This window comes from Rhinatrema bivittatum, chromosome 6 (genome assembly GCF_901001135.1).
Source record: "Rhinatrema bivittatum chromosome 6, aRhiBiv1.1, whole genome shotgun sequence".
In the NCBI taxonomy this organism is placed as follows: Eukaryota; Metazoa; Chordata; class Amphibia; order Gymnophiona; family Rhinatrematidae; genus Rhinatrema; species Rhinatrema bivittatum.
The window spans coordinates 300113350-300138960 of NC_042620.1; positions in this window are offsets into that span (position 1 = coordinate 300113350).

Genomic DNA, 25611 nt, shown 5'->3' on the forward strand with positions numbered 1-25611 from the left:
GAGAATTTGAAAAGAAGTTGGCCATAGAAGCAAAAACTCACAGAAATCTTTTCTAAATATCTCCGAAGCAGAAAGCCTTTGAGGGAGTCAGTTGGACCGTTAGATGATCGAGAGGTTAAAGGGTCAATTAGAGAAGATAAGGCCATCACGGAAAGATTAAATTATTTTTTTGCTTCAGTGTTTACTGAAGAGGATGATGAGGAGATACCCATATCGGAGAAGGTTTTCATGGGTAATGATTCAGATGGTCTGAACCAAATCACGGTGAACCTAGAAGATGTGGTAGGCCTGATTGACAAACTGAAGAGTAGTAAATCACCTGGACCGGATGGTGTACACCCCAGGGTTCTGAGGGAACTCAAAAATGAAATTTCAGACCTATTAGTAAAAATTTGTAACCTATCATTAAAATCATCCATTGTACCTGAAGACTGGAGGGTGGCTAATGTAACCCCAACATTAAAAAAGGGCTCCAGGTGTGATCTGGGAAACTACAGACAGGTTAGCCTGACTTCAGTGCCAGGAAAAGTAGTGGAAAGTGTTCTAAATATCAAAATCACAGAACATATAGAAAGACATGGTTTACTAGAACAAAGTCAGCATGGCTTTACCCAAGGCAAGTCTTGCCTCACAAATCTGCTTCACTTTTTTGAAGGAGTTAATAAACATGTAGATAAAGGTGAACCGGTAAAAGTAGTATATTTAGATTTTCAGAAGACGTTTGACAAAGTTCCTCATGAGAGGCTTCTAGGAAAAGTAAAAAGTCATGGGATAGGTGGTGATGTCCTTTCATGGATTACAAACTGGGTAAAAGAGGAAACAGAGTAGGATTAAATGGACATTTTTCTCAGTTATAGGGAGTGGGCAGTTGAATGCCTCAGGGATCTGTATTAGGACCTGTACTTTTCAATATATTTATAAATGATCTGGAAAGATACGACAATTGAAGTAATCAAATTTGCAGATACAAAATTGTTCATAGTAGTTAAATCACAAGCAGATTGTGATAAATTGCAGGAAGACCTTGTGAGACTGGAAAATTGGGAGTCCAAATGGCAGATGGAATTTAATGTATATAAGTGCAAGGTGATGCATATAGGGAAAAATAACCCATGCATTAGATATACAATGTCAGGTTCCATATTAGGAGCTACCACCCAAGAAAGAGATCTAGGCGTCATAGTGGATAACACATTGAAATCATCAGTTCAGTGTGCTGCGGCAGTCAAAAAAGCAAACAGAACGTTGGGAATTATTAGAAAGGGAATGGTGAATAAAACAGAAAATGTCATAATGCCTCTATCGCTCCATGGTGAGTCTGCACCTTGAATACTGTGTACAATTCTGGCCGCCACATCTAAAAAAAGATATAGTTGCGATGGAGAAGGTTCAGAGAAGGGCAACCAAAATGATAAAGGGATTGGAACAGCTCCCCTATGAGGAAAGACTAAAGAGGTTAGGACTTTTCAGCTTGGAGAAGAGATGGCTGAGGGGGGATATGATAGAGGTGTTTAAAATCATAAGAGGTCTAGAACAAGTTATTGTGAATCAGTTATTTTCTCTTTTGGATAATAGAAAGACAAGGGGGCACTCCATGAAGTTAGCATGTGGCACATTTTAAAACTAATCGGAGAAAGTTCTTTTTCACTCAACACAATTAAACTCTGGAATTTGTTGCCAGAGGATGTGGTTAGTGCAGTTTGTGCAGCTGTGTTTAAAAAAGGATTGGATGACTTCTTGGAGGAGAAGTCCATTGTCTGCTATTAATTAAGTTGACTTAGAAAATAGCCACTGCTATTACTAGCAACAGTAGCGTGGAATAGATTTAGTTTTTGGGTACTTGCCAGGTTCTTATGGCCTAGATTGGCCACTATTGGAAACAGGATACTGGGCTTGATGGACCCTTGGTCTGACCCAGTATGACATGTTCTAAAAAAACAAAACAAAAAAAACCCAAATACTTTTTACCCATGATCTGTACTTCAATTTTAGAAGTGGAAGCATACATTGAAAACTGCAGCAGGTGCACAAAGTACCTATAGATATTTGCCCCTGCATTTATAGGGGTGCTTCTTGAATGGAAAACAATCTGTTATATTCCTTCCTTGGTAATGCCTCCTACCAATGTGGAAGGATGTGTATTTTTAGCTGCATTAAGGGATGGCAGTTTTCAGATGAGTGATTTTCATCATTAAGCTTTGAAAATTGTTCTGCCCAAGAAAGATTTCTGAAGGAGTTTAGCTAGCTAAGGAGTGAATTTTTAGTTTTGTGCATACAAATAGCATATATATATATATATGGAAGTAGTGAAGTAGCATGAAATCATGGATATTCTCTTTTATTAATGTCAGGAGTATGTGTGTACTTTCCATTCTACAGGTACATTTTACCATGGGGTAAGCTGAAGTATTCTGGGACTGAATTCAGAACTACACAGTTAAATATAATTTCCTATTTTCTACACAGCTACAATTAGGGCCGGATTTTAAGAAGTACGCGCGGGCATACATTTATGCATGCAACCTGGCGCGCACAAATGTACGTCTGATTTTATAACATGCGCACGCAGCCGCGCACATATTATAAAATCCGGGGTTGGCGCATGCAAGGGGGTGCACACTTGTGCACCTTGTGCGCGCCAAGCCCTAGGGGAGCCCCGATGGCTTTCCCCGTTCCCTCCCTCCTCGGAGGAAACTTTCCTTCCGACACCCTACCAAAACCCCCCTCACGTTTGTTTTACAAGTTGCGCCTCCCTCCAGGCAGGCATAGGTTGCACTCGCCAGCTGAGTGCCAGCACGCGATCCCCGGACTACCCAAGCCCTGCCCCTTCTTTCAAGACCCAGGACATACGTGCATTCCAGGGCTTGCATGCATCGCCAGGCCTATACAAAATAGGCTTGGCGCGTGTAACACCCCTGAGCATGTAAATCTTCTAAAATCTGCCCCTTAGTCTCTGTAAATGTAGGCAAGTCCAGCTAGGCCCCAGCGGCCCGCGGCGGCGGTTGCCGGGCCTTTGGCTGCACGCCTGGCCTCACGCCGGGTCTCGGCATCACAGCAGCTAGCCACGCCCCTACGCACACATGGACTAGCCACCCTGATATAGGTTCCAGGGCAGGGCCTAGTTCTGCAGTGCACCCTGATTGAACTCATGTTAAAAGGAAGTTGCTGGCCTCAATTCCTTGCCTTGCAATCGGGTCGGTTTGATCCTGAGATTTGTCTTGCTTGTGTTCCTGCTTGCCTGTTCCTAGCCTCGTTCCAGGATCCTTCTGTTCCAGTTCCATTCCTGCTTCCTAGCCTCCTTGTTCCAGGGTCTTTGTCTTCCCGGTCTTACTCGGACTGAGCTTCTGGTATAGACCTCAGCTTGTTCCTGACCTGCCTGCCACATGCCCAAGACCTCAGCTTGTTCCTGACCTGCCCAAGACCTCAACTTGCTCTTCGACCTTGCCTGACCTCTGGATCTTGACCCTTGCTTCATTGACCACTCCTCGGACTGACATCTGGACGCTGACCTTGCTTGCCTGACGTCACTTGATTCTGGCTCTGTCCATAGCCTTGTCATCGCCATCTCTGTTCTGGTTCGTTCTGCTCCAACCTGTTCCCAGCCTCAAACCTAATAGTGCTCCTCTAGCATCTGTGGGCATGCCGGACTTACTCTCTCCCAGGAGGCCCACTTAAGTCCAAGCGGCCCGGGTTCCTATGGGCTCCTCCCGGGGGGACCTCGGGCTTCCAGTGGTGAAGCTCTACACTGCCTTTGTCTCCTTCCATGCTCTGCCCCCTGTGGACAGTCCCTGTACTGCCACAGGACAAGAGTCAACCCCCGAGCGCAACAGGTTGCCAAGGCCATGGACTCGGCAGAGTCTCCTGCCTTCAGGGCCCTACCAGGACTGGCCGCTATAGTAAAGCAACAGCACCAAGCACTGGAGACGCTGGCTTCTTCAGCAGAGGAGCTACACTCCCAGCTACAAGAGACTGCTATGGCCAACCATGTGGACCTCCCAGCCGCTATGCTTCCTAAAGCAACTCTGGAACTTCCTGCATCTTCTAGATACAATGGGGATCCATGCTCCTGCCATGGATTTCTTAATCAGTGCTTTGTGCAATTTGCTCTCCAACCCTCCTTGTTTTTGAAGGAGATCACTAAGGTCACCTTCATCCTATCCCGGTTGGAAGGGAAGGCTCTGGCATGGGCTTCTCCCTTATGGGAACATTCTGATCCCATCCTCTCCAAGATGTCTGATTTCATTGCTCTCTTCAAGCAGACCTTTGGAGATCCTGGTCGGATGGCTATCGCCAATCATAATCTACTCCATCTTTGTCAAGGGTCAAGGACCCTCTCTGAATACACGGTGTAGTTCCAAACCTTAGCCACAGAACTTGGGTGGCAAGAGGATTGCCTGCAAGCCATCTTCCTAGATGGACTCTCAACTGCTCTAAAAGATGAGCTCTCCATCAGTGAGACTCCCATGTCTCTAGAGGACCTGATCTCCCATACTGGAAGGATTGATCATCTCCGGCAAAGACGTCTAGAAGTAAAGACTCCACGCTTTTCTCCAGTCTGCCCTGCTAGTGCACCCTGCACTCCTGCAAGGAATGAAGCACCACCACCTCCTCCATGGTTGAACCTATGGAGGTGAACCAGGGACAGTTGTCTCCCACAGAACTTCTCCACAGTAGAAAAGAAGGGCTTTGCCTTTACTGTGGCACCTCTGGACAACATTTGCAGTCCTGCCCGGTCCGTCTGGGGAAACTGCAACACCTGAGCCCGGCAGGGGTCACGAGCTTGGGCACTACTGTTTCTCGCCCTCAACCTTTGCTTCCAGTATCCATGGGCATCAAGGCCCACACGTTCAACACCACTACTCTCATCGATACTGGAGTGAGTGGCAGTTTCATTTTGGACAATATCGTCAAACTCCTGGGAATACCCCTTCAATCCATTGGAGGTGCGTCTTCGTATTGCCTCCATTAAAGCAGAACATCTTCCAGGTCTAATTACTCATCGGACCGTGGCTTTCACCTTTCAGAGGGCACCCTCCATAATGAAGAAACATCTTTCTATGTGTTGAAATGCTCAACACATCCAGTAATTCTGGGGTTGCCTTGGATTCAGACTCACAAATCCCAGTTCGATTGGCAATTCCTGCAGCTGGTACAGTGGGGGCCGAAATGCCAAGCTACTTGTCTCTGGCTGGTGTCTCCCATGATACTGGTTTTGAAGTCATCTATGCTTCCTGGTCTGCCTCCATAGTATGTGGAATTCAGCAATGTACTCTCAAAACAGAAAGCAGACACTTTGCCTCTGTTACGTAAGTTCAACTGTTCCATTGAACTTCTGCCAGGCATGACGCTTCCCAAAGGCAGAACCTATCCCTTGTCACAGCCTGAAACTCAAGCTATGTCAGAGTACATAAACTCCTTCAAGTTTTCTTTTATTAGACCATCCGATTCGCCTGCAGGAGCGGGGTTCTTCTTTGTGAAGAAAAAAAAGATGGTGGACTTCATCCTTACATTGACTATCAGGGTCTCAATGCTATAACGTGCAAGGACAGTTACCCACTACCCCTTATCAGTGAATTATTTGACCGCTTTGAAGGCGCCAGAGTATTTTCCAAGTTGGATTTGAGAGGTGCGAACAATTTAGTACGTATGCAACCTGATGACATCTGGAAGACAGCATTTAATACTAGGGATGGCCATTATGAATATGTAGTCATGCCCTTCGGGTTATGTAATGCCCCAGCTGTCTTTTAGTGTCTCATGAATGAGATCTTCAGGGATCTCATGTACAAGTTTGTCATCTACCTTGATGACATTCTGATATTCTCCAAGTTCATACTGTCTTCCAATGATTGAGAGAATCACTAGAGAAATGTTTGTTTGTACGCACTCGTCTACCTTTCCTAGGATTATATCTGACCGTGTCTTTTCCATGGAATTCCATGGAAACCGTGACTGGCCCCAGCCAGTTAAGCTGTGAGCCTTGCAACGGTTCCTAGGCTTCACTATTATCGAAGCTTCATTGCCAGCTACTCCTCCATGGTCACCCCACTTACAGCGATGACTGACTAAGAAGGGGGACAATACCCAGAGTCTGGACACCTAGAGCCATCGCGGCCTTTCAGAAGCTCAAGGATGCCTTCAGCTCCAGTCCGTGTCTCCATCATTCGGATCCCAAACATCCATTTGTAGTGGAGGTAGATGCCTCAGCAATCAGTGCCGGGGCTGTCCCAAGTCAACACTCACCCACGGGCAAGTTAATTCCTTGTTCCTTCTATTTCCACAAGTTCATCCCCACAGAACAACGCTACACCATTGGTGATCGTGAACTACTAGCAGTGAAGTTAGCTCTTCAGGAATGGCCCCCTGGTTGGAGGGGGCGCAGTACAAATTCACTATTTTCATGGATCACAAGAACTTAGAGCACTTCAGAGGCTCAGCTTCTAAATCCCCATCAGGCTCGCTGGGCCTTGTTTTTTTGAGAGATTCAACTTTAATTTCTGTTTCTGTCCTGGTTCCAAGAATCAGCGAGCTGACATGCTGTCTCAATCCTTTGAGCCCAAGGATCTTCTGGAAGTTCCTAGCTATATCATCGATCCTGCCTGTATATCAATAGCAGCAACCACTGCTATTCCAGTCGGGAAGACTGTCGTCCCTCGCTGACTACGAGAGCGGATCTTAAGGTGGGCCCATGATTCAAAGCTGGCAGGTCACTCTGGCCGTGCCAGAATGCTGGAGATGCTGTGCCGACACTATTGGTGGCCCACCATGGTACAGGATGCTTGGAGTTATGTGGAGTCCTGTCCCACTTGTGCACAACAAAAGCCACCAACAGGAAAGCCTTGGGGCTTGCTAAAGCCACTCCCAGTGCCTACTAAACCTTGGTCTAGTATTTCAACAGACTTCATCACGTATCTTCCCCATCGCAAGGCAACATGGTGATTTGGGTCGTAATTCACCGCTTTTCAAAGATGGGGCACTTCATCCCGTTGCTGGGTCTTCCATCAGCCCCAGAATTAGCAAAACTCTCTTCTTGAGAAACATCTTTCGACTTCATGGACTCCCCAAGGAGATTCTCCAATTGGGGACCATGGTTCGCTGCCAAGTACTGGTGCTCCCTATGTCATAAATTCAGTATTTCCCTGAACTATACCTCGGCCTATCACCCTCAGGCCAATGGGCAGGCCGAGAGAACTAATCAGACCTTCAAAATGTTCCTACATTCATATGTCAATGAACAGAATGATTGCTCAGACCTTCTCCCTTGAGCCAAGCTGTCACATAATATTCATCTCGCAGCAGCCACCAACACGTCTCCCTTTTCAGTGGTCTTTGGAAGGCAGCCCCATCTGCCTCTTCCTGTGCCTGTGATGGTTCTATCTCCTGCAGCACGATCCATGGCTCAAACTATCCAACAAGTGTGGACTCAAGTAAGAGAATGACTCTCACAGGCTGCTGAGCATGCTAAATGCACCTCTGATCTCCAACGACCTGCTCCACTCTTCTGACCTGGCCAGAAGGTCTGGCTGAGTGCCTGACACATCTGTCTCTGACTTCCTTCTCATCAGCTGGCCCCAAAGTATATCTGTCCTTTTCCAGTACTCAAAGTGGGAGAAGTTTTCTATCAGCTCCAGCTACCCCGGTCCATGGGCATCCACAAGACGTTCCACGTGTCTTTTGTTGAAGCCTCTTGTCTTGTCTTGGCCCTCTTGTAAAGACCCTCCAGCTCCATGCATCTCGGCAGAACCTAATACTTCTCCGCAGGTAAGAGAAGTCCTTGATGTCTGACGATGGCGAGGCAAATGGGAGTATCTCCTAGCTTGGCAATTGGGTCGGTTTGTTCCTGAGATTGCCCTTGCTAGTGTTCCTACTTGCCTGTTCCTAGTCTCGTTCCAGGATCCTTCTGTTCCAGTTCCGTTCCTGCTTCCTAGCCTGTTTGTTCCAGTGTCTTTGTTCATGTCCCTGGTCTTAACTCTGATTGTCCTTCTGGTATGGACCTCAGCTTGTTCCTGACCTGCCTGCCTGCCACCTGCCTAAGACCTCAGCTTGTTCCTGACCTGCCTGCCTGCCCAAGACCTCAGCTTGGTCTTCAACCTTGCCTGACCTCTGCATCTTGACTCTTGCTTCGTTGACCACTTCTCAGACTGACTTCTGGACTCTGACCTTGCTTGCCTGACCTCGCTTGATTCTGGCTCTGTCCATAGCCTTGTCATCGCCATCTCTGTTCTGGTTCGCTCTGCTCCAACCTGTTCCCAGCCTCGAACCTGATAGTTTTCCTCTATCATCTGTGGGCACTCCGGACTTACTCTCTCCCAGAAGACCCTGTGAGGCCCACCTAAGTCCAAGCAGCCTGGGTTCCTACGGGCTCCTCCCGGGTGGACCTCGGGCTTCCAGTGGTGAAGCTCTACACTGCCTCTGTCTCCTTCCATGCTCCGCCCCCTTTGGACAGTCCCTGTCCTGCCACAGGACAAGGGTCCACCCTGAGCGCAACATATACATGAATAGTTTTTCCTGCCTAATCTAATTCAGAGAAATAGTGTGAGTACTGTCATACCCATGTAAACTTTAGCAAATGTTCAAAGAAAAATTGTCTGAATAGTTTCTTGTTGAATTTTTTATAGTTACAAGGGTAAAAATGTACACATGTACTTTATCACTAGGCAGCTTAATGAAAATTGCCTTCTTAGTGCTCAAAGAATATTCTAAAATGGATAGATTCCTTCTATTGTCACTAAACAATAGGAAGACAGTCACTGTGAAATGATATCAGATAACTGATAGCCACAGACTCCAAAATCTGTTTTATCAAAGGATGTATCCAAGTCTTTGGGAAAAAACCATTGATAAATCAAACATAAAGTAGGAGAAAACCCATAGTGTGTCTGACCCACTGTTTGCTATTCTTAGTAGATTATGCTGAGGTACACCAATACACTGATCTAGTTGAAAATGAAAAAATAAGGCACAGACTCCATTTTTTTTCTCATAGAATTGGAGATTCTACATTCATGGGCTCAATGTATCTTGTACTGCAGTGATTAATCAAACTGTGCAGCCCATCAGTCTGAATCAATTAGAAATCTCTCACAAAGCACATTACACTGAAAACCTTTGCTTTGTTACTAAGGTTTGATACTATTCTCTTCAATCTTAAAAGACAGAAAGCAAAAAAAAAAATAATGGAACAGCGAGAGCAACATACACATTTTATGGAGATAAATTGAAAGCTATTTGCTGCAATATTTGCTTTTAATACTTTAATTTTTCAAACATTTCAGCATGAGAGAGAGAGGCATACATATTTTATTGTAAATCTTTTTTCTGTTTTGTGTTATGTTAATTTGTCTTCCTTGTCTACAATTTCAAATACCATGCTATCATTTTAAAAAATGATTGTTATCAAAATAATGCTGTAAACACCGAGATATTCTACATCTTTCAGTTTTCTTTCCTTATCTTTTACATACAGTTCAGTTTTCTGGGAATCAAATTTATTTGACTAAGTTACAAAGCAATATATGGAAGAGGACATCATTGAAAAGATGCATGATTTTGTTTTAAATTTATGACACTGGGTGACAGATGGAAAGAGGCATAAAGAGCTCATGAGCCCATTATGTTTACACCTTCTCTTCCCTCCCACTAGAGCATGCAATTAATTACTTCAAATAGATATTGTGCACTGAGTTATAGTTAAGTGATATGAAAACATGTAATCTGCATATTGTTCACAGTGCAGTGACTGAACTGTAGGGAAAACTCCACATTTGGTAAAGGAGTCAAAGAATTCAAATCAAGCAAGGAGGCAAACATTAGTCTGGCTCAATCTTTGTTAACAAAAATGTTTTTTTCTCCTCCTGATCCACTGGGAAAATCCATATTTTTCCTGCCAGATCAATGGAAAATTGAAAGTGGATCTGCAAAAATTCTAAAACTAGCTGAAAAATCTGATGAAATCCTTTCTGACTTTTCCAAAACCCCCAAACAAATTTACTAAGATTTGACGCAAAGTCCAAAAAAATCTACTCAAGCACTATTAACAAGTTTGAAATTCTTTCAAACTTTTAGGGCCTGATTCATCAAGGTAATTTTCCCCATAGACAGAGAATGGGATAAAAAGCCTTAGTGAATCAGGCAGTTAGATATCTAAATATTAAAATCCCACATTTCAAGATTTTTTTTGAATTTTACTAGTAAGTCATGAAATTTATATCAAATCTATTTTTGAAAGATGTATATATCTTTACTAGGAATATTATTACATGGAATATACTGAACAATGGTTTATCTGAATCTTGTTATTTGGAACTTACATTTCTCCTTTAAATTATTTTATGCAGTTATTTTCTAATCCATAGAAAGATATATAGTGGTCCATATTCAGTCACTGTCTGGAGAGCAAAGTTAGGGCCTGATTCAAGGTATTTCTCCCATTCAGGGTCTATGAGGAAAAGACTTGATGAATCAGGCCCTTAGCCAGATACTTAACTGACTAATTTTGGAGGTATACTCAAAAGTGCAGCCGTACTATTAAATATAGCAGGCAATCTTAAAGGTAGCCAGGTAACATTAGGACAGCACTTTGGCCCAACCAGCCTTAGCTGGATAAGTTATCTGGCTCTGAATCAGTTAGCCAACTAATGTAATTCCTCCCTGAAACATCCCCAGAATGAACATAAGAACATAAGAAATTGCCATGCTGGGTTAGACCAAGGGTCCATCAAGCCCAGCATCCTGTTTCCAACAGAGGCCAAACCAGGTCACAAGACTGCTTATACAGTCTTGTATATAACCTATGTATATGTCAATAAAATAACCTATGTCAATTTGCCAATGTATATAGATGTCAATAATATAACCTATGTATACGTCAATAATCTCTCGACCCCTGTACATATTACTCCTTTTGTACCTGTTTTCACCCTCCTCCCCGCCCCCTCCCCTGTCTCGACCACCCCTACCCCTCTTCCCACAAGTTTGCTAGTTTTTGCTCTGTTTCTGAGCTTATGTTAAACACTGTTCCTTGTAAAGGCTTTGCCTATATATCCATTGTTGTAAGTTATCTGTAAACCGGCACGATGTGCAAACGGTTGCCGGTATATAAAATAAATAAGAACCTGGCAAGTACCCAAACACTAAGAAGATCCCCTGCTACTGATGCAATTAATAGCAGTGGCTATTAGCCAAGTAAACTTGATTAATAGCAGTTAATGGACTTCTCCTGCAAGAACTTATCCAAACCTTTTTTGAACCCAGCTACACTAACTGCACTAACCACATCCTCTGGCAACAAAATCCAGAGCTTTATTGTGCACTGAGTGAAAAAATTTTCTCCAATTAGTTCTAAATGTGCTACGTGCTAATTTCATGGAATGCCCCCTGGTCCTTCTATTATCTGAAAGTGTCCTTAATGCCCTTAAGTTATCCAGATATATTTTAGCCAGATAAGATAACCGGCTAAAATATAGCTGGCATGCCCAAATGTTTATTTAGCTGGATAACTTCAGAGTTGTCAAAATGCTTCTGGATATTTGGGGACAATCAAAATATTGGCATTGGTGCAAACCCAACAGGTAATTCTTACCCTTGGGGTTTGATCCAATAATCAAAGCAAAACTGCACAGGTTGCTTTCCTTTAATTATTGCTCCCTCAAGTTATCTACAATGGTTTCCTCTGCAGTTAATCTCTTCACCTAAAACATCATGCATAGTTTTGAATAATTAAAACTATGTGAATTCAATACTTTACTCTCTCCCTACTCCTTGCTATTTTATAAACATCAAAAGTATGTGCATATTTTTGGTATTACACACATACTTAACTGCACAAGAAATAGGCAGTTTAAGGGTATTCCATAGCAGGGCCAAGAAGAATGTGCATACGTTGCTGTTTTATGAGATTTACATGAAACATTAGTTTACACTGTTTTACACCTGCTAATTTTCTAGTGCAATTTATCAGACGTCTGCGGTTTGCTATTGATTGGGTGTGAGGTCAAGGTGAACTGGATGACATTCAGGGTAATAGGAGATTTTCTATGACCTGGAGAAGGATTGGATGAACTGGTGGAGATATTGTCTAACTGGTGATTTCAAGTGCTTGCACATTTTTAAAAATATACCAACTTGAGACAGGGGCAAGATGGCATCCTGATTAGTCACGAAATAGAGCCGCCTCTATTTCCTCAGAAAAGTAAGCTGTTCGAGCTAACTAATGCCTCCCAAATGCAAGGGGAAAGTGAGGGTTTTTCCCCCTCTATCTCCACACAACTCACCAAGCAGGCACTAATTACCAACTTTCTGACTTTCGGCGCTGCAAATCCTGGGGCAGTGTCCCCTTCCCCCCCCCCCCCCTCTCCCCCGATGTGATCTCGCCTAGAGTCAACTGCCAGGGGTGGAAGTTTCCCTCGGCCCCCCCCCCCCCCCGACATACGACCGCCAGCAGAGGACAGCGGATCCCAGACGCCCTGCAGGAGTCGCTGAGTGATGAGGTCAGCGGCGTGGGACTGCAGGAGGAACTACTGCTGGCATCAGCACAACCAGGAAGCAGGAGAGAATCAACGAGGGAGGATTCTGCAACCCTTGACAGTTTGGCTACTCTGTTGCCTTCTGAAAGCACCCCCTCAACATCAGGTGAGCAACCTGAGTCCCCTGCTAAGCCCGCGGTCATAACATTGGAGGCCCTATGGAAGTTAACTGCTGGGCTTTCTGTAACAGTGAGAGCATGTAATAATAAGATGGATTTATTAACTACTTCGCTGAGCTCCAAAATTCAATCTCAGAATTCTCTTTCAATTGTGAAGTCTTCTGTTAAGAGTTGAAACTGAAATTCAACTTTATGGCAACGATTAAGGATAGAGCAGCCTTATCACAAAGGCTGTGTTGCGCTGGAGGTGGACCCTTGGCCCAGTGCAGGATTGGTATGGCCCTCTGGTGGGACCCAGAGAGCGCCTACCACCAGGAGATGGAGCACACAAGGAGGCAGAGGCTAACTGGAGCTTCGCCAATAGCAATCCGGGGTTTCCGCAGGTTGAGCCCTTGGGTACCCGGACCACCTGGACTTAGGTGGGCCTCAGAGGGTCTCCCAGAGAGGTAGCAGAGAAGTGTGCCCACCAGGAGCAAAGGTGTGTGGCTAGTGATGAATGGAGGCACTAGACCTGAACCAGGATCACCGGAGACTTCTGGAATGCAGCAAGAGATGAAGATCCTCTGAGCGAGATAGGCAGACACTGCCACGGGCAGTGTCTGAGCAGGCAGGTCTGGTGGTCACAGGAGCAGAGTTTCCGAGTGTAGCGCAAGGGTCAAAGCCAGGGTATTAGTCCGAGGGTGGTCAGCCAAAGCAAGAGTTAGTTCCAAGATCAGTCCATACGTAGTCAGCAGAGCAAAGGTCAGTTCCAGGTGGCAGTCAAGCGTGGTCATATACCTTCTACTACAAAATTGGATCCCTATATGGTTCAAGCATTATGTGGCATATAAATCTAAATAGGGTATCAATTGTTCTATGGCAAAAAATATATAGCAATCATTATCTTGATACGTTTACACAAATACCTCAATAACAAAGTGGCTCCCAAAGAAATAGTCTCCTGTCTCATGATCGAAATGATATGTAACTTTGCTACATGAATTTTGGTATATAAAAATGTTAAATGATTAGAAACCCCTTTCGTCTCTCCTGGGTAACCTTAGATATCAGGAAACATACGAATCTTGAGGTGCAAGCCTATTTTGCACCCTAGGTAAAGCTTTGGTTATTTACACCCCCCCCCCCCCAACACACACACACACACACACACACACACACCCCCATTGGAGAAGGATCCAGCACAGTACTCCCTCCTCCCTACAGCAATGGATATACAGCAGAGAACTGCTCCCTTCATTAGCAGTTTTGACTCTGGCACACTGGTGGGATTTTGCCTCATCCAAAATCTTGGCATTCTAGGTGACTGCCTACTTTGCCTAATGGAAGCACCAGACCTGTAGGTACTGTGGACTATAGCAGAACCCTAAAAATGATAGAAAACACAATCTACTCTGTGAAATCAGAATTCTGGAACTGTCTTTGATAACTAGCCATCAAAAGAATTTGAAAGAGCTATACACTTGTTTAAAATAGATTTGCTTAGCAATTTACTAAATCTCAGAAAACTCTGAATTGACTCCATTTTATTTTTAAGAAAATCAAAATGGATTTAATCAGATCAGTGGATTTGCTTCAGATATGTTTATTTTCAGAATGTCTATGAAAGTCTGATCCAAAAAACCTTTAGAGGACCAATGTCTGTATTAGGTGGGTGCGCAGTAAAGCCCACCTATACCCTGATACTTGTTCACTAATAGAGCTGCTGCCTGCCCCTGCCTCAGCCAGGTCCCACCAATGTGTTGTCAGGGAGAGGTAAGTGTGCAGCATTCATGGCGGTCCAGATATCGCAAGTGAAATGCACACCCCCCTCTGCCTTAGCTAGCAGTGCTTGATGCGACTGCGACACTGGTTATACAGGCTGGGGTTGACCTTTCTGCTGAATGTGGTTCTGGAGGGGACTTTGTAACTTAGACCTAAGACCTTCAGCAAATGCTTGAAACCCACATTCTCCACTACCTGCAAGGGGCTGGTCATCAAGGGCAATTATTTCCCCAATGCTTCTGGTTACAACTTTGGAGGCTGCCTACCTCCTACCCAGGGATAGCGTTACTGAACACCACCCCAATTTCTCCATGGAGGGTTGTCGCTTCTGACACATGGCAGGGGGCTGCTGGCCTGCCAAATGACTGCTAGAAGGAGCTGAGGGCATAGGATGACTCTACTTCTTTTCAACCACTTTACGCTGCCTGGAAAAAGGGGTCCCCTGACTGGTACTGCAACCATCCCCAGATGGCAGTACCGTTGGGTGTTTCTGCATATGATGCATCATTCCAGAATTAGTTAGATGTCCCATTTGCTTGCCTCTGCAAATAGCCCTGGCACAGTAATTACACTGAGCAAAACGCGGGTCCTCCGTCACTTTAAAGTGGCTCCAGATCACAGCCTAGAAAGGGGGGGGGGGGTAGTGTTGCGCGCTCCAGCCGCATTGGCACCGCAGCCGGACCTGCTCACCTCGTACGGCCCTCCACATGCGCTGGCTTTGCCGCCGCCGCTAGCTCCCAGCGACCAAGGCATCCTACGGCTTCTCCCGGGCCTTCAAGGCCCTCTACCTGTCCTGTCCTCACGCCGGGGCTCAGTGTCTTCCATGACATCGGCCCCACCCCTAGGCACGTGGACCACGGTTCCCTTTAAAGGGCACAGTGTGGGAACCCAATCCGCGGCGCCAAGATATGACATCACGTAACCCAAGAGGTGAGGTTTTCCCCCAGAGCCTGGCCTTGGCAATTGGGTCGACAACGTTGGTGCTCTAGTTTGCCTCGTGTGTTCCATTGTCTCCTGTTCCAGCATCTCTTCATTCCCTGTGTCTCTGTGTTCCTGTAGCCTTCTCAGGTAGTACCTCTTCGGACTGACTTCTGTCTGCCGCCTGGAACTGACCTCTGCCTGCCTGACCATTCTGTCTGACCATCTGGAACTGACCCTGGTATTGACCCCTGCTTTGGCTGACTATTCCTGGACAGATACTCTGTTTCTGACCCTTGCACTTCACTCACACTCTTTTCTGGCCTACTGGGACTACCAGACCAACCTACTTGGAAACTCACCACGGCTCCTCCTTGACTAGACCCACCTGTCTCGCTCGGAGGACTGGAACCTTCCTAACATCTCCAGAACTTCTACTTTGGGTCTAGTCCATCCATTCTGCATCAGCCATGCACCCTTGCTCATGGTGGGCACACCCCTCCGCTATCTCTCCGGGACACCACCAGGGTCCCACCTAAGGGCTCAATCCGTGGAAACCCAGGACTGTTATTGCTGAAGCTCCAGTTAGCCTCTGTCTCCTTGTGTGCTCCGCCTCCTGGTGGCAGGTGCTCTCTTGGTCCGACCAGACGGCTGTACTAATCCTGCACCAGGCCAAGGGTACACCTCCAGCGCAACACTGAAACCACCTTACTGATAGCTGAACCAAAGTTGAGAGTGCTTCAAAAGTAAAGAGAAAATTGAAAACTAAGAAAACACTTGCTGCGAAAAAATCTGGGCACGATGATTAAACACTTAGAATGAAAATTGGCAAAAAAGGAAAATGAGCAAGACTACCTGCAACAGTAGGAATCAAAATTATCTGGTGTCAGCAAAATTCTAAGCTAAAGTGTCAAGTGTTGCAGAAATGGAAATGCCATTCATATAAGAACAGAACTGAAATTTCTGCAATTGAAAAAAGAGAATGAAAATAATAAACCCAGAATGGGAAAACACTGGGTTTACTACTTAACCTAAAAGTTTGCTTAGAAGGAAAATAATTTAAGAAAAAATGCTGTGCCACAGATAAATCAGGGCATGACAATTGAACACAAAATTTGGCAAAGGAGAAAAAGTAAGCATGGATACCTGCAGAAGTCAGGGGCACAATTCTTCTGGTGCCCCCAAAAAACTGGCATTGGCAAAGCCTTGAAATGAACTGCCATGCATGGCAGAAATGGAAATGGCTTTCATACAAGGACAATACAGAGGTTTCTGCATTTCAAAAAGAAAGAAATAGAACTTGATAAACAGTCACACTTTAAAATGGAATTGTCTATGAAAAGAAGAATGAAATATATCTGAAACAATGTTGACCTTCCTTCTGCTTACTGACCAGGAGCAGAAACATTTTTGAGGCAGACTCGAAGTAGGCTGCATCCGGGTATTATATAGGGTTAAAAAATCCCTTGAAAAACAGGCACCCAATCAGAACAGCTGCCCATAAGCAGTGAATCAAAATGAAAAACAAGTGACGGTAAGTGGGAAGAAACTATCTGAATTAAAAATAAAATAAATGAAATGAAAATAAAAGGCTGTGAGTTACAAACATGTACTGGGGAACTGATTTGACTAAGGAAAAGGTTATGTAAAAAGCTACAGATTCAAAAACATTTTTTTTTCCCAAAAAATGCCTCCCACTTAATCATGGAATTTAAACCTCCCGGGATTACTATCTGCCAGGTGTAAATATATTTCTGTTCACACCGTAATAACTGTAATGCAATGTGACCACCTCTGGTTTCAGAAAGCCGTTGAATAATGAAAAATGTAAGTTGGTCAACAAGCCGTTAATGGACTTCTCCTCCAAGAACTTATCTAAACCTTTTTTGAACCCAGCTACACTAACTGCACTAACCATATCCTTTAGCAACAAATTCCAGAACTTAATTGCTTTCCTTCTCTTGAAACCGCAAATATCCTTGCTAATGCATTATCAAATATGCAAATAATACTTATATTTTTTTTCGAGCCCCCGCAACTGACTCAATTTCTCATTGGGAAAACCCCGCTAACACCCGTAGGGAACAGTACTGCTTTAAGTCCCTCATAGAAAATTATTAGTTCTCTGTGGTTGCTGTGTTAATTGCCTCAGTAAATAAAATAACTTTTCTTGAAGTTGTGTTTCCTACCCCTCCATATTCTGAGGACTTAATTTAGAGAATATTTTACATTGTGGGAATGTCTTTTTTTTATTGTATTTTCTTACAAGAATAATCTTGTAAATTTTTGTTAAAATGCATATACAAAAAAAAAGACGGAGGCAGATGCAGAGGTTCTGGACAGGATTCAGGAGGAAGGCATGAAGCTCGGAGGCGAAACTCAGAGCCTGGAACACTAGGACGGAAGCCAGTGCTATGCACAATAAAAGCCAGAATCCTCAGGAGGTTTGTCAGAATCTGCTGTTATCTCCGAGAGGAGATGGCGCTCTGTAGAGAAAGCTGGGAGTTAGCAATCTGTCAGAAAGCTCTGTTAAAGCTTGTATTAGCAATCTGCAGTTATTTAGAATAGTAGGTGGATCCTTGGGCCAGTGGCGGGTGAACACACCCTCGGGGGAAATCCCGAGAGGGACCACTGGTCAGGCTTAGTGTGGGAGACAGACACACACTAGTTCTTTTATTAGACAATATGGTAAACCACCAGAGGTGGCAGTAGTGAGCTGGAAGCACCCTGGCTGGGTTGTAGTCCCTCAGGAATTGGAACAGCAATCCCAGGGTGCCTGAGCTGTAGAGAAACTAAAACAGTGAGTAGGAAGTATATGCTGAGTTCTGGAACAAGTCCTTGATGGTAACACTCACACAATAGTCTCTTAAGGCAGCCCAGGAGTTGGTATGCATGTTGTGTCCATCGCTGCTCGATGCCCTCATTCTGCCCTCTCTACCTCTGTGGTCCCTCCAGGTCTGATGGACGGCTGGCTATCACGGCATCTCCATGTCATCTTCCGGACCGGCTCGACGCTGCAACTCCACCATCTTGTCCTGATACCTAGGGTGTGTGTGCATCCTGACTCTTGTACCAGCAAGGGCACGAACCTCAGGGCATCCCCCTGAGATGACGTCATCTGCTTCCAATATTTAAAGGTCTTTGAAAACACTAACAAATCGAGTTAGCAAGGGAAGGGATAAGGTTACGGACAAGGTTTCCCTATCCAAGCTACTCTGCCTCCTCGGACTTACCAGAGGTACCCGCTCCTCGGGGGCCTCGCTCTTTTCTTTATTTTCAGATTATAGATAGGAACTGGTACTCACTCCTCGAGGGCCTATGTTCCTGGACACTCTGAAGATTCTCTTCTGCCTGGAAGCGATCACTGCTACAAACAAATGTGAGTTACCATCGCTCTCTCAGAGCTTTCCCTAGAACCAGGTACTCGCTCCTCGAGGGTCTAATCCTTTCCAGCTCCTGAGCTTACTTGAGACCTTACGTGAGTTTTGTCATCTTGTTCTATTCATGAACTCTACCTACTCTGCCTACTCACTTTCTACAGTTTTTCAACAGCTCAGCCATCCTGGGATCGTTGTTCCAGTACTTGAGGGACTACAGCCCTGCCGGGCATATCAGCTCACTACTGCCATCTCTAGTGGTTTCTAATAACCTGTTTAATAAAAGAACTAATGTGTGTCTGTCTCCATACGCCAGCCTAGCCGGTGGTCCCTCTTGGGCTATTCTCCTAAGAGCGTGGTCATCTGTCATCAGCCCAGGGATCCACACACAACTATATCAGATTCATTACAGATTGCTACTCCTTAGCAAGACGATATCTGAGACACTACAAGATTGCTGACTCCTCCCTCTCCAGGAGCCTGCTACACAGAGCCTTCTCTACAGATTGTTCTTCCTATCTGATTGCTTCTCCCATCAAGCATCTTCTCTATACAGATTGCTATTCGAGCAACAGATATACATAAGATTCACATAGAAGATACAAGGCACAGCTTCTAACCAAAAAGTCAGTTACAGGAGGTAACTTTAAAGACTGCTGTACCACTGGCAGCTCCTATCCGCTTTTCCGGAGAAATTCAGAAGACCCGGGGCTTTCTGCACCAGTGCTGCAAGCACTTTACCTTACAGCCAACTTTATTTCCCATGGCTCTTTTGAAGACCACCTACATCCTGTCATACATGGATGGAAGAGCTCTGCCGTGGGCATCTAACTTGTGGGAACGCAAGGATCCTATCTTGCAGGACATAGAAGGGTTTGTGGACTTGTTTAAATCTGTCTTTGATGACCCTGCATGTAATTCTGTTGCTGGTTTTGCTTTAATGGACTTGAAGCATATGGCTGCTGGGCATATCCGCTCACAACTGCCACCTCTGGTGGTTTCTAATAACCTGTTTAATAAAAGAACTAATGTATGTCTGTCTCCATACTCCAGCCTAGCCGGTGGTCCCTCTCAGGGTATCCTCCCGAAAGCATGGTCATTTGCCATCAGCCCAGGGATCCACCCACAACTATATCAGATTCATTACAGATTGTTATTTCTTAGTAAGATGATATCTGAGACACTACAAGATTGCTGATTCCTCCCTCTCCAGCAGCCTGCTACACAGAGCCTTCTCTATAGATTGCTCCTCCTATCTGATTGCTCTTCCCATCAAGCATCTTCTCCATACAGATTGCTACTCAAGCAACAGATATACATCAGATTCACAATAGATTGCTAACTGCCTAGCAAATCTGTAACAGATTCAGAACAATGCATTAAGCCCTCGAGTGAGTACCTGATTCTAGGAAACACTCTGAGAGATACACAGACTCACTGATGTTAAGCAACAAAGACTTCTTAGAAGCATATTAAGTAACCAAAGGTGGCAGTAGTGAGCTGGAAGTGCCCAGCTGGGCTGTAGTCCCCCAGGTATTGGAACAGTGATTCCAGGGTGGCTGATCTGTAGACAAACTTAATGGTAACACTCACACAACAGTCTCTTAAAGCAGCCCAGGTGGTCGTATACATTAGGCCCTCGAGGTGCCAGTACCTGTTCCCACGGAAAGCTCTGAGAGATAGATGGAAACTCACAATGTTGTAAGCAGCGATGACTTCTTAGTAGAAGTGGTATTCAGGAGCAAGTCCGGGATGTGGGCCCTCGAGGAGCGAGTACCGGTTCTGTACTGTGACCTGCAAAGAAAAAGAGAGAGCAATCTGTAGTTATTTAGAATAGTAGGTGGATCCTTGGGTGGGTACCTCTAGTGAAGTCCGAGGAGGCAGAGCAGCTAGGGACGCGGAGAGCGAATCCCATCCGCAGTGACCAGGAGGAAGCAAACCCTTTGCTAACTCATCTTGTTAGCAAAAACTGAGACCTTAAATATCTGGAGCTGGTGATGTCATCTCAGGGGACGCCCCTGAGGGTCGCACCAACGCTGGTACATCAGTCGGGCCGCGTGCCCCTAGGCATCTGGTCAGCATGGCGGCTTGCAGCATTGAGCCGGTCCGGGAACGCCAGAGAAAGACGGCCTGGAGATGCCACAGCAGCTAGCCTTCCATCAACCCCGAAGGGAGTCACCAACAAGGTAAGGTGGGCGGAGCAGTGACGTCGGACAGTGAAGGACACACTTGTGCTGCCGAGATGAATGACATCTGGACATCAGGAACATGGTCGAGGTCTGACAAGGGACGAGAAGACTCCTCGGTGATGACTGATGGAACTGTCCCACCGAGCACCCTACACACTCCAGCCGGGATGGTCGCAGACCACTGGACCATTGCACGCCTTACACAGCACAGCAGGACTGGTCGTGGACCATGCAGGGAAGGGACAAGCTGAGCCTTGAAGACATCTGAACAACGGAGACATCTGGACAACGGGATCATCAGGAACCTGGATGATGAAGACAACTGGAATATCTGGAAACATCAGGAACATGTCAGCAGAGACCAGGAACAACAATGATGAGGGATCCCATGAAGAACAAACAAAACCAAGCAGGGATAGGAAGCAGGAGTCCTAGGGAGGACTATGGCCATGCAAAGGCAACACAGAACTGGAACCCAAGCCCTTAAATAAGGCTGAAGATGAGGAGATGCCCAGGGAGGAGTTTCAGGTGGGGCCCGAGGCATATCAGGCCGTGGGCCCTTTAAATATCTTGAAGAGGCGCGGCCTTGCCCCTTAGGGGAAGTGGTCAGAACAATGGACAGTGGTGCCCATGCCAATGAAGAGTGCAGGAGCCGAAGAAGGACCATGGGCAGGTCCTGACGTCAGAGGTGGCTTCTTGCCACAGAGGCGGGACTTCAGAGCGGCCTCCAGGCCACATGGGACCAGCAACAATGGCGGGCCCTCTGCGGACCACAGTGGCGGCTCCATGCCGCAAGGAAGGTTCCAGGGTGGAGGGGAGCAAAGGCGGCGTCCCGCCGCCGAGCAGGCCTGCAGGAAGATGGCGACACCGGCAGCCCAAGCCACAAATGGAGGCTGAAGTCCGCGGCTCACTGTCAGTGAAGAAGGCAGGCGGCGGCTCCCTGCCAAAAGGGGCATCTGCATCGGGAGTCAGGCCAGCTGACTGAAGGGAGGTAGGAAGCTGCCCGCAGCTCCGGCTGCAGGCAGAATCACAACAAATATAACTTTTCAATCTCAAGATAAGGGCGATTGGATACATCTATTAAATGCCTTTTTCCCAATATGGGACTATTTCTTTTGTTTTCTCCCGTGATTGAGATTTTGTCCTTAGAGTCTTTTCTCGGAATAGACTTTCTTTTTTTCTTTTTTTTTTTTAGACTTTCTTTTTTTTAATGGCCAATGGGTCTGGATTTATTCTGATTCTACAGGTTCTACTCAAGTATAACAGAAAAAGTTTCTTAGTATGTGATCTGAGACTGTGGCATTAGGCACAAAGTTTCTTCTCAAATATCTGTGCAAATGTGTAATTTCTCATTTAGGATCTAGATTTGTTTACTTTGATCCTGCTCATTTGCATCTTTATCTTGATGATCATACTTAAGATATTTCTGTTTAGTTTGTTAATTGCCTGGATTTCTGTACTACTTAGCGCTTGTCTCTCTTAAAATTTTTTATGTTATATTGTAATATACTAGTGTATCACTCCTTTTGTTCCTCATGAGTCTCCCTGTTTCTTATTATTCATATATGAGACTTAGTTTATTATCATAATGGTAGGCTTCATTTCATGTAATCTCTTACGAGTATTCTTGTTTGTTCATGAAAGTTTCAACAAATATATATATAAAAAAAGAAGTGAAATTGAAGGAACATCACTGAGAGTTACTCTCTATCATGCTCACAATAGTGGATGATAGGGCAAAAAAATACCAGGAATAAGGCTCTTAGGTAATTTTCCAGGCCATTTACCTGGGCAAATAATGATTTACCTATGTAACACTGTCTCTAATGTGCTGGGACCTATTGCCTGCACCTTAGATGTTTGTAAAGGGTTTTCCATATTCTATTTGTCCTATTGCCTGCACTAGTATCATTTATTTTGAACACTGAAAACCAGCAACAGCATGGTTAATCTTCCCCTCTGACCAAAGTGACCCCCTTCTGGAAGGAAAAGAATGACAAGACTACCTTCCAATCATAAGCATGCTTGAATCTCAGTGACTCATTTGACACTATTTCCTGTGTTTGAGACCTTGCGGAAGGTGTCAGAGGAGAAATCATGATTATTCTTCCAGGATAGATCAGTAATAGCCCATGAGGAACATTGGTTTTGCTGAACCAGTGTAGAGTGAAGAAAACAGTCTGCCTCAGTGAGGAAGAAGTAATTTCAGGCTGGAGTTCATTGTGAAAATATATAGAGAGAGGGGCAGATTTTAATACCTACGCACGGGCGTAGATTTTATATCATGCAATGGCAGCCGCGCGCATGTTATAAAATCTGGGGTCAGCGCGCGCAAAGGGGTGCACACTTGTGCACCTTGCATGTGCCGAGGTCTAGGGGAGCCCCGATCGCTTTCCCTGTTCCCTCCGAGGCTGCTCCAAAATTGGAGCAGCCTCGGAGATAAACTTTCCTTCTGCAGCCTCCCCCCCCCCACCTTCCCCTGCCCCCCAGCAATCAGTGCTGGTCCCATGGTACTTCCTTCTACCTAAACCCCCCACAACCTTTGTTTTGCAAGTTGCGCCAGTTGTGTGCACCGGCCGAGTGCCGGCACGCAATCCCCCCGGCCTAGAGGCCCTATGGAAGCCTCTGGCCACGCCTCTGACCCGCCCCGGGACACACATGCTTCCCGGGGCTTGCCCGTGTCGCCGGGCCTATGCAAAATAGGCTCGGCGCACGTAGGGCTTTTAAAATCTGCCCCAGAGTGAATACAGCATCCTGACTGGTGACCACAGTGCAGGAAGCCCCAGTACAGAGACAAAAAATCCTCCACCAGCCTAACAGTCAGACAGGGAGAGACTAGACCTTGACAGAACACTTTCCAGTGTTTGGAGCCTCAGCTTTTGCAACACAGTCCCCAGTGGGGTGAGTAATGTGGAAAGAAATGCTTCCAGGAAAAACCACTGTCCTCCTTGCAAAGTAAGCTGAAAGGAAAGTTGTTAGGGACTGTAATTTACTGACTAGATTTACAGGCTGCACTCAAGGTAAGGGGTCCCCCCAAATTTACACAATCGATATCCCCCTGAACAGTCAGGGACTCTGATAACATTGCATCAGGAACTGGGGCTCGCAGACACTGATCTGCTTACATACCTCATTCCTATTCCCATATTCTTTATTTGGTCTTATTTTGAAAACAGTATGAGGGGGTTATGCATGTAAAATTAGCATATACATGTTTAAGTAGAGTGTACTATTTTGCAGGCATCACAAATATACATATATTTGTGGAGTCACATGTAAATGATAACACAAAAAAAGGCAATTTAGGGTCCTTCCAGGGCAGGGTTCATAAGTAATACACAAACTGTTATTTTGTAAGTGGTATATGCAGATACAATTCCAAATTGGTCCATACACATTTACACCTGCTTATGGAAATTTAACATAATCATCTGTCTGCAGTTTTTGGGTGGGAGATGTAGATTAAAAATTGGTGGAGGGGAGGTGTCATATTGAAGTGCTGGAGGATCAGGGTAAACATTTAAGTATTTTCAGAACTGGAGTATGCACATTCTTTATAAAATACATGCCTCCACATAAAACATAAGGAGGGTTTTTTTTAAACCTTTTTATTTATAAGAATTTAGAATACACCACAAGAAGCTGCTGCTGAACAGAAATGTCAAGATTTCTGAGCAATATGTAACAGATGAAATACAACAAATAATACCTTTAACCCACAATCCAAGAAGGAGGGGGTGGAGAGTCAAAGAATTCAGATATCAAGAGAGAAACTATTATTAAATGCAAAAGAACGAGTACGGCATTAACAGAGGTCTGGGAAACCACATCTATGACTCTCGGCCAGTCTGAATTCCATCACCATCTCGAATGTCAGGTAAAGTAGAGCACTTCTTCAAATATATAAAAGCTCAGTTGTTCTGACTAAAAAAAAAATGTAGTTAACCTGAGCATAAATTATTAAATATTTGCTTGAGTAACGAAAAAAGCAAAGGAAGCAGCAAGAGCAACTGCTTCTTGGTGCAAAGCAAGAAATAATTCCCTTTTCTCTTGAGTCAGCCTTGTTACATCAAGGAAGACCCAGATATGCTGGCCCATACATTCTAATGAAACTGTCTGAATATATGACCAGAAAACTAGATCAAAGTCTTCTTTAAAAATAAAAGAAGCCCAGTAGTGTTGCTCTATTTGATTCTTCAACCCCTTTTCATTCCAATATTCCCACCAAAATGGGGATGAGGGAGGTAAATGGTAAATAATATACTCTATTTAAAGATGGGGCTGCATTTTGAGGAATTTCAAGAACTTCAATAAAATATTTTTTAAGAACCTCTAGGAGTAGATCTAGCAACCCTTGGAAAATTTAAGAAATGAAGATTCAAACATCTGGCCTGATTTTCCAGTTGTTCCAGCCTTCTCTGAATGGCCAAATTATTTCAAATCAAAGAAGTACTGACTGTCTTAATTTGTCTTCCTCTTGTCTTTTTGCAAGAGACTTAATGGACTGTGTTAAAATAAGAATATCTTTGGATGTAGCAGCTAACGAAGAATCCAGCCTAACTAGAACAGCCAAACAGAAGCAAATGAAACTATAGGAGGCTTAGCAAGAGGAGGTAACTTTTGACTTTCTTGTATGAAAAGAAGAGAAGGATCCAGCAACAGTAACTTTCAACGAGACAGGACCCATTTGTTTCAAATTCACCACAGTTGGTTCTGCTTCCAC